Raw genomic sequence first — 8029 nt, 5'->3', positions numbered from 1 at the left:
AATTGCCGCATAATTGGAGTCAAAGATTCAGATGGTGGTTCTATGATGATCGTTCAGAGGAAGCTGTGATTGTTTTGGATAAGAAGAACGAGAATGACATAGATTGCATTCGTGTGTTGGATCCAATTTGGCTGAGAAACTGTACCGAAGCTGATATTTTTACGTTGTACTACAATCGTATGCTCTATCGACGAGAGAATAAGGTGCAGGCTGAACAGTATGTGAAGATGGCTAAGCTGTGTTATTTGAACAACATGGTGATTGATCCGTACGAATGAATCTGATGACGACTGAAGACTTTTGATATAGAACTAGGTCTTAGGGGGAGTTTGTTGGTGCATAATCCCGAGTTCTATATTTTAATAAGTTCTATTTGTATTGACGTTTACATTTCAGTCGTGTATGAACATTGTCATTGATAATTTGTGTTTGATATTGATTAAGCAATGACGATAAATGGTTTGAGCTGATTGGTTGGCAGCTCAGACCATCGACCGATGGTAGGGACCATCGGTCGAGGGGCAAACACCATCGGCCGAAGGTCAGTGACCATCGACCGATGGACACTGTAAGTATATATAAATAGGGAAGTCGGGTTTCATTCATAGTTTACAAACCCTACACCCTTTAGCCGACGTTTTCCGTTCTTGCAGTTGTCCTAGACCAAATCCCAACCGAATACACGTTCCTAGGCGTTGATTACATCAACTCTTGTTGGTATTATTGATCCCGAAGTGTCATAGTATTCGTTTATCCTATAGATTAGTGTTTTCCGCCTCTAATCTTGTTAGTACGATTAATCTAAGATCCTAATTACGTCTACATAGCGCATAAGGAAACATCACTGTTTCTTAAGAACAAGGAGTCTGAGTTGGAATTTAAGCTCAAGGAAAACATATGCTTCTATAATGGAGATTATGTAAATGCTATGTTATAATCTAACTCGCCACAGGTTTCAAGCTGTTCGTCAGCATAGGTTTCAAACGATAATTTGTAATTTCGTCTAAATTTGTTTTTTGGGTCGTTTAATTTTCGTGTTTTTTCCATGGGTGATTCTTGGCTATGTTGAATCCCATGAGTCTACGTAACATTTTTGTGATTTAATATACAAATTCATTTGCTATTTCAAAAAAATAAAAATATGCTTGCTCTTAATTATGTGTTTTAGTTTGTTGTTGTGAAGAAGTATAGAGTATTAGTTTTTTAGTGGTACAGATAACATGCTTGCAAGTGGGATGTAATTAAAATCCATGTCATCGTAAAGAAAAAAGGAAAAAAATGAAAAATAATTATTTTAAATGTTTTTTTTTTTTTTTTTTTTTTTGGGACAACGATTGGGATCACTTGAGGGGGATTAAACCACCCATTGTTACCATCTCCCGTTTCGACTATGCCAATGCAGCAATAATAACTCCGCCCTCATCACTGCCCGGGAGGAAACCTTGAAACCGATCTAAGAGCACGACCAAGTAAAACCCCCTACCCTTTACCCGCCCAAACGATATGGGAAATGTGTCATGGGTGAATACTTCATGGTAGGGATGAAATTGTGTTATTAATATGTAGCCAACGGGGGTCGAACTCCTGACCTCCCCTAAATGAGGCAGGCCACCAAAAGCTGAACCACATTACAACTTCTTAATTTATGTGGCCTATACCAGTATTTGTTGAGAGATATAGTCCATATTAAGATAAATGTGAAAGTATAAGACATATTTTCAGCTTTAACAATTTAAAACTCTTGTGTTGTAGCAATGTAGTAGTGGTCTGTCTCTCTTAAAAATCTTGTGTTGTAGCAATGTGCACGAAACTTTAACTCTTAAAATAAAATTTTTTACGGCAAGATTTGCATCAGTGTATCATTTATTTGAACGACACTTATCATTTGCACACACACGTGTGTTCAGGAGGAAAACAGATTAATTAATAGGATGGGCAGAGCGAGGCTCGAACGCATGACTTAACTTCCAGCCCCAACACACAAGGTGAAGGATATGCTTTTGAAACAATGATTCGTTGGCAAGATTTAAAATAAAATAGAAAAGAATATAGAAATTACTGAAAAAAATTTATATTCTTAACATATCTAAGGATGAAATACTATCATTATCATAAACTAGTTATAGTATAGTAATTTTATTTTCATTGGAGAACACAATTTAAGGTCAATAGATGAAAGAATATCCTAAATTTAGAAAGGTTTTTATCAATTAAATTTGAGATGAATATGAGGAGAAAGATAAAAGTTTGTTTGGTGTTAAGTGGTGTATGGTATATTGGTAAAAAAGGTTACGTAAAAGGCAATTGTTTTTATGCAAACCGATGATAAAGCAGTACAAATATTGAAGCATTATGGCCCAACTAGGTCCCAAGGCTACAATCCATGATGCTTGGGCCCCCTTGATGAGACTCAACAAGGATTTGCACATGTTTTCTATGGGACGGGATCCGTCACATATTAAATCTGTATCTTCTATATTCTTTCAAAGGAAATTAGTCTAAAAATTTTTTTTTTTTAACGGCAAAGAAAGTATTTATTATATATATCAACACGAAATAATTACAATAATAATGTCACGCTTACAAAAACGGAACTACATCTAGGAAAACAAAACGACAAATATATAACCGAGATAGTAAGACTCCACAAGTGTGCAGGAAAACGCCGTAGTCCGTTCATTATCATTAAGGTCGAGATTGGACTTGAGAAGAATTAACTAAACAAGCTGGAGTGGGGACAGAGCACAGTGTTGGCAATTCAACGACAAAGCCCCCTGATCCACCTCAAATTCTCTCGACCAAAACGACTACTCCAGGAGTGGGGCAAAAAACCTGCGTGGAGAACAATTAATTAACCTATCCCGGATCTCCTAGACGATAAAGCTAGCGAATCATAACCTCGTGGATTTGCAAGCCAGACATCCCATTCAATATTGGTACCTTTGATCCTATTAGAGAACCATTCGAAGCATTTAAGTTGGATGTCTTTGAATACCATTGCGCATGTCGGTTTTATCTTAGTGAAAGTGAAAGCGTTCCAACTTTTCCAAATCATGTATCCCGTAACCCATTCCGTAGCTTGCCACAACAGTTTTCCCAAGTCGGATGTGAAGTTATATCCATTTCCAAGAAAAGATTCATTTATACCCAAGTTTGTAAAAGGGCCGAGCTTCCACCAATCATAGACACGATTCCAAATGTCAAAAGCGAACGTGCATAAGATGATGGAGTGCTCTACTGATTCCAAACCATTGTCACAAACCGGACAACGTACCGTACCCAAGTCCATACCTCTCTTGTCGAGTTCAACTCTTGTAGGTAACCTTTTGTGTCGAGTACGCCAAATAAACAACTCAACTTTGAGGGGGACCAGTTTGTTGCGGAGCGACTTTATGCTCACGGTTGCGATGTCAGGGCTGCTCCGGACCAGAATATCCGTAAGCTTGTGAACCGAAAACGAGCCATCCTTACTCCAAGACCATGACCATTCTTCTTTACCTGAGCTACACGGGACAAAACTAGATAAAAGATTAGTAAGAGTGGTGAGGTCCCCGGCCAATTTCCCCGAGATATCGCGGGACCAACACCACGTGGCATGAAAGTTCCCGCCCTCCCATCTCGCCCGGTCTAAAATTGTGGCAAATTTATTTGTGTCAAGTCTATAAAGCCTATTAAATTTGTCTTTAAGAACCATTTCCCCGAGCCATAAATCCTCCCAAAAACGTGTACTAGACCCATTTACGACTCTTTTTTTGAAAGAATTAGCAAAAGCGGAGTTTGCATTAAACATATTTCTACCCACCTTAAGGATACCCGCCCAAGTAGAAGAAGCTCGTGAGGAAGGGGGAGAAAAAGAAGTGCTAAGGCCCCCGTCCTCCCCGTAAATATTTTTAATAATAGACACCCAAAGTGAGTCATTCTCATGTTTAAACCGCTACCACCATTTTGCAAGTAAGGCACGATTTTTAAATGCAAGAGGGGCAATATCTAACCCACCAAATTCACGAGGCTTAAGACAAGTATCCCATTTAACCCATGCCATATTTGAGACCTCGGAAGATCCACCCCAAAAAAACCGTCGTCTCAACCCCTCAAGTTTATCAATAACACAAGACGGGGATATGTAAAGCGAAAAGAAATAAAGAGGTAGACTAGATAATACCGATTTAATTAATGTAAGTCTACCACCATACGAGAGGGATCTAGCTTTCCAATCCGCCAGCTTCTTACCAAACTTTTCAAATACCGGATCCCATGACTTCGAGAGTTTCATCGACGATCCAAGTGGAAGCCCAAGGTAGGTAATAGGGAGTGTACCTGCTGCGCACCCAAGCCAGGCCGCCATATTTTCCGTTTCTACTTTTGAGACCCCGAGTCCATAAACACAGCTCTTATGAAAATTGATTTTTAGTCCCGATGTCAATTCAAAGCACTTAAAAATTTTAGTAAGATTTTGCACATTACGCCTATCCCATTCACCAAAAAATATAGTGTCGTCCGCGTATTGCAAATGCGTGACCCGTAAGTCCCTCCGCCCAATTGGGATCCCAGAAAATCGGCTATGAAGTGCAGCAGATTTAATTAGATGGTTCAAACCTTCGGCTACCATGATAAAAAGATAAGGGGAGAGGGGATCCCCTTGCCTCACGCCTTTCTGAAGAGAAAATTCTTTAGTTGGGGAACCGTTGACCAAAATTGAAATGGAAGCGGAAGAAAGGCTTGCGAAGAACCATTGTCTCCATCGAAGACCGAATCCCATTAACTCCATGATTTCCATTAGAAAGTCCCAACTAATGCTATCAAAAGCCTTCTCAAAGTCAACTTTAAAAAAGAAGCCTTTTCTTTTGGTTACTTTGATATCATGAAGGACTTCATTCGCAATTAACACGCCATCAAGAATATAACGATTTTTAATGTAAGCACTTTGTTCAAAACCGATAACCGAAGAAATAACCCTTTGTAGCCTTTTGGTCAAAACCTTAGAGAGAACTTTATAAAGGCTCCCGATTAAACTGATTGGACGAAAATCACCAAATCCCTGTGGGTCATTTTTTTCGGGAGTAATGCAACAAAAGAGGAATTACAACCTTTAGAGATCTCACCAACCTCCCAAAAACGAGTGAATACCGCGAGAAGGTCTTCTTTGACAATGTCCCAATATTTTGAGAAAAATTTCATGTTAAAACCATCGGGTCCGGGGGCCTTTTCACCCCCACATTCTAATATAGCAACATGGATTTCAGAGAGTGTAAAAGGAGATTCAAGGTTCGATGCCTCCTCATCATTAAGTCGTTTGCTCAGGGGGCCACGAATTTTGAAGGTACGAGAGTTATGTTCACTAAAACGATTTTTGAAGTATGTGAATGCCGCCATTTTGATGTCCTCTGGGTTCTCGATCCATAAGCCATTTGAATTATACCCCTTATGTTGTTTTTGTTTTGCCTCCTTTTAATACACGAATGAAAAAATTTGCTATTTTCATCCCCTTCCGTAACCCATTTAATCCTTGCCTTTTGTTTCAATATATCGACTTTCTCCTTATCTTTTTTAAGCCACTTTTTTTCGAATCTAACCAAGATGCAATTTCAACTTCCGAAAGGTCACGAGTACCGATGATGTTTTCCCACTCAGAGATTTCTTTATGAAGTGAGTCAATTTCGGCATTTAGACTATTATATTTAGGATTACATTTTTCCTTCAACACCCCTTTTACGTTCTTAAGTTTATCACGAAATACACAATCAGCCCTTGGATTGCAAATGGTAACTTTCCATGCATCTTTTATCAAATCATGACATTTATCATCTTCGAACCAGTTGTTGAAAATCCTAATAGGTTTCGGCCCGAAGTCATTGTTCATATCCTTCAAAACGATGGGGCAATGGTCGGAGTAATCCCTATCGAGAGTACATGCAGAAATTCCATCCCATGATGCATAACACGCTTCCGAGACTAAGAACCTGTCAAGTTTACTATATTTCAAACCATCGTCACTAATCCTAGTAAACTTCATTCCTCCCAATGGAATTTCAATGAGATTAGCCTTGTCAATGAAATCGTTGAACATCTTTGCTCTACTTTCGATAAATTCGCAATTTTTCCTTTCCGCTCTTCGCTTTACTTCATTAAAATCGCCACAGAAAACCCAATCATCAATATCCACCTGCATAATATTGTCAAGACTATCCCAAAATTTATGTTTCAATTGATCATTATGTGGCCCATAAACGTTTAATATAATGGAGTCCGCCATTTTGCCCACCCATCGACCTCGTATACCCAAGAAAAATTCTCTTTCAACCGCCCCGGACACACAAAATCTAGTAGGGTTCCAAATTAAAATTGACCCGCCCGATAACCCAACCGATGGTTTAAAGATATATTCAAAATTTTTATTACCCCATAACAACTCAATCATAAAATCAGTAACACGTTTTCTTTTGGATTCTTGAATTGCAAAAATGTCCGGATTATGAAAACGAATTAATTTTTTAATCCAATTAAATTTTTCTTTTTCAAGTTTCCCGAGCCCACGTACGTTTAACGATATTATCTTCATTTTAAACACATAAATAAAGAGAAAACGAAAGAAGGGTAAAGTTACTTCCCTGACGGAGACCCGATCCACTCAAGTCCAATGTCGTGGCCAAAATCTTTTAAGCTCAAGCTACAATTCGATAGCGATTGTTCGTTACTAGAAGTAGGATTGTTTGGAGCTCTGATCCTTGAAACCTTACATTCCTTCTCAGAATTAATTGAACCGGTCCTATTGGAACCCCCATTACAGTCGTTTGCTAGATTTTGATCAACAGGACCCATGACAGTGATCAACAGGACCCATGACAGAAACATTCGGCTCAGCCTGAGCTGGAACACAATTAGTATCAGTTGGAGTGTTGGAGTTGACATCTTTATTATTCATGGTGTCATTGATCTCGTTGTCACTTTCTTTATCTCGTTTATGTAATTCATGCGTATATCGTGGGGTCAGTTGAAAACCTGGAGGGCAGTCAACATCCACATGTCCCACAGCATTACCTTGAATGTTATCGTTATCACCTGTAGGATTAGGGATAGAAGTGTCCTTTTTTTCAACGTACGACACATATGGTGAGTCTGGTGTGAATTTAGGAATGGGAGGAGGCCCGTCTTGAAGTTCAGGCCCGTGAGAATTGTTGGGCTGGACAGTTGCGATGTTCTCGCCACCTTTTGGAACATTATCGAATATTATTTGTTCCAACACAAAATTATCGTTGACAGTAACATTTCCCGAACCTGTAATATCACCGCAAGCCCTCTGGGCTAGCCCTTCAGCAGACATTTGGGCTAATCCAATATCATTCATTTTTTGGTCCACCTCATTTGAATGTTCATTAACAGAATGATTATCAATATTGTTAACAGAGGATGTACCATTCACATGTTCTTTAATAGGACCAACAAATGAGTTTTCAGCCACCCAACATTTTGAATTATTATCACCTGGTTCAACCTCATTAGTCTTTAAATTCGGTTTATGACTAAAGAAGTCATCAGAGAAGTCTGATTTTGATTCATCATCAAAATTTGCATATTCGACATTACCCGGTAACTCAGACTCCAATTTCCCATCACTTCCATCACTTTCCACGTGATCTGGGTTAACATTAACTTCGAAAATCCCATTGGTTTCTTCCATTACATAAGCAAAAAAGATGGAACTATCGGATGTGACATGCACAATGTCATGTACCAAGTGTGCATCTCGTAACTTAACTAATACTTTTGCTACAACGAGATTTTGGTTACCTTTTAAAGAACAATTCGAGAAGTCAATAGGTTCGCCCCACCATTTTGCGATGGCAGTAAATGTATTTTCGTTCCAAAACTGGACAGGAATACCCGTGATTTTTAACCATGTAATTCGACCTTGGTATGAGTGGTTTTCATCCCATTTACGAATGTTGGTCATCCATTTGTGGATACAATGGTGTTTCGCATTAAGAATAGATGAAGCTTACTCCTCGGACTCAAAGATGAACATAACTTC

The sequence above is a fragment of the Rutidosis leptorrhynchoides genome, chromosome 5 (genome assembly GCF_046630445.1).
Source record: "Rutidosis leptorrhynchoides isolate AG116_Rl617_1_P2 chromosome 5, CSIRO_AGI_Rlap_v1, whole genome shotgun sequence".
Taxonomy (NCBI): domain Eukaryota; kingdom Viridiplantae; phylum Streptophyta; class Magnoliopsida; order Asterales; family Asteraceae; genus Rutidosis; species Rutidosis leptorrhynchoides.
This window is presented reverse-complemented; position numbering follows the sequence as displayed.